This window comes from Triturus cristatus, chromosome 4_1, assembly GCF_964204655.1.
Source record: "Triturus cristatus chromosome 4_1, aTriCri1.1, whole genome shotgun sequence".
Lineage (NCBI taxonomy): Eukaryota > Metazoa > Chordata > Amphibia > Caudata > Salamandridae > Triturus > Triturus cristatus.
In genome coordinates this window covers 135,250,704-135,253,203 of record NC_140585.1, presented here as the reverse complement: position 1 = coordinate 135,253,203, position 2,500 = coordinate 135,250,704, and the positions used below count along the sequence as shown (strand labels likewise).

Here is a 2,500-nt window from a genome sequence, read left to right as displayed (position 1 = left end):
ATAAGGCACTGGCCTCCTAAGCCAGGGAATGTGGGTTCGAGTCCCATCTGAGGTGATAACAAAAATCCTCCCTCTTTCTTTTCCAGAAAATTAGGTAGATTTATTACATGCTTCCTCTCAGAAGTTTATGAGGGATTAGGTACTTTGAAACGGTCCCATTTTACTTGTGTACACTTCACAGTCATGTTAGTGTTCTGAAACTTCAAAGTATTTTTTTAAATGCCTATTTTTGCGAGATGCATTTTCAACCGGCCAGAACATATTCCTTTGGAAAAAATGATTTGAATTGGATTGGTGTGAATCTTGTTTCTAGAGGTGGTGACAGGCTTTCAGCTACTTGAATAGGTCAAGCCAGGATTCATAAAACTTATACAACCTATGTGTGTGTGAAAAATTTGCATATGCAGGAAGGAGCAATTTGTACTGCTTTCAAAACAGATTCACTCCACGTCTGGAAACGTCCAGAGCTATGTAGAGCATACAGATGAGCTTTAAACTCATGAGGAAAGAGGTTTGCATGCAAAAAGGAAAACAAAAGCATATCGTACTCATAAAATTCTCAATATATATATTCCAAAAAAGTGCTTCCAGCGAAAAGAGCTGTAAGAACACTATGGAATGTAAACCTGAATACCTTTCAATAATATGTTCTCCATCCATGCATACCACCTACATGATAAAAATCATCTCAGGTGAACGGATGACCGCGTGGCCTAATGGATGAGGCGTCTGACTTCGGATCAGAAGATTGAGGGTTCGAGTCCCTTCGTGGTCGTTTTTGGCCAATGGTCACACAATCTGCTTTACATTCAGAGTGGAAAAAGTCTTTTCCAATACTCTTGTAGTCCTCACTTTCTCATTACTAATCATTAATAAAGTGGAGTACATACTGTAAACTCATTCAGGTTGCATCTTCAGTCTAACTACTTGTGCATTTTAGTGGCATTAAAAAGTGCTTCTATGCCGACGCACTGAATATGTAATAGGTTAGCAGAATTTTGACGTGACAGAATGGGTTTTTAGCTTAAGTGTGTGTAGAAGAACTGCAAGGTGTGTGCCTATGTGTGCATAGAGTGCTACATTGGTAAAATCTGTATGATGTGGGCAGTTAAAGTGCTGATTTTGCCTCCGAGTAAGAAAAGTACTACACAAAATGTATAAAGGATCGGCACATTGGCTGCCTTTGCTGATGCCCCCGTTGCCTAATTTGTAGTGCAATGGTTAAGTTGCAGAGTTTGGTTGAACTTGGTTAGGAGACTTGGTGCCTCTTTCCGTGTCCTGCTGATGATAAGGATGGCTTGATACCATTTTCTAAGCCCAGTATATTGAGAAAAGAAGTAAGTGAAGAAGAAGTGTGGAGTCGAAAGTGGTTCTCCAATTTCTCTCCACTTTCTAAAATTGCAAAGTCTCCATTATAGCATAGAAGAGAGCGTTAAAGTCGGGGATGGAAGAGGATGAAAATGGGAAGTTTACTTATAGAGAGAAGTGAGAAATGCCCTGTGTGCACACACCTGTGTCTGACCATAGAATACATTTAAATAATGCCTCTAGAAAAGAGGTATGTATGTGTGCCTCAGTGGCCTAATGGATAAGGCACTGCTCTCCTAAACCAAGGATTGTGGGTTCGAGTCCCATCTGAGGTGATAAAAATCCTCCCTCTATCTTTTCCAGAAAATTAGGTAGATTTATTACATGCTTCCTCTCAGAAGTTTATGAGGGATTAGTTACTTTGAAACGGTCCCATTTTACTTGTGTACACTTCACAGTCATGTTAGTGTTCTGAAACTGCAAAGTATATTTTTAAATGCCTATTTTTGTGAGATGCATTTTCGACCGGCCAGAACATATTCCTTTGGAAAAAATTATTTGAATTGGATTGGTGTGAATCTTGTTTCTAGAGGTGGTGACAGGCTTTCAGCTACTTGAATAGGCCAAGCCAGGATTCATAAAACGTATACAACCTATGTGAGTGTGAAAAATTAGCATATGCAGGAAGTAGCAATTTGTCCTACTTTCAAAACAGTTTCACTCCACGTCTGGAAACTTCCAGAGCTATGTAGAGAATACAAATGAGCTTTAAACTCATGAGGAAAGAGGTTTGTATGCAAAAAGGAAAACAAAAGCATATCGTACTCATAAAATACTCAATATATAGATTCCAAAAAAGTGCTTCCAGCGAAAAGAGCTGAAAGAACACTATGGGATGTAAACCTGAATACCTTTCAATAATATGTTCTCCATCCATGCATACCACCTACATGATAAAAATCGTCTCAGGTGAGCGGATGACTGCGTGGCCTAATGGATAAGGCGTCTGACTTTGGATCAGAAGATTGAGGGTTCGAGTCCCTTCGTGGTCATTTTTGGCCAATGGTCACACAATCTGCTTTACATTCAGAGTGGAAAAAGTCTTTTCCAATACTCTTGTAGTCCTCACTTTCTCATTACTAATCATTAATAAAGTGGAGTACATACTGTAAACTCATTCAGGTTACATCTT

General features: G+C 39.2%; 1 non-coding gene across 1 annotated transcript in view; it reads left to right on the top strand.

Moving 5' to 3' along the window:
* TRNAR-CCU (transfer RNA arginine (anticodon CCU)) overlaps positions 1-55 on the top strand; it is a 73-nt gene extending 18 nt beyond the window's left edge. The window contains exon 1 of the tRNA in view: positions 1-55. This exon is cut by the window's left edge and continues 18 nt beyond it. This is a non-coding gene — a tRNA (tRNA-Arg).
* The last annotated feature ends 2,445 nt before the right edge of the window (positions 56-2,500 follow it).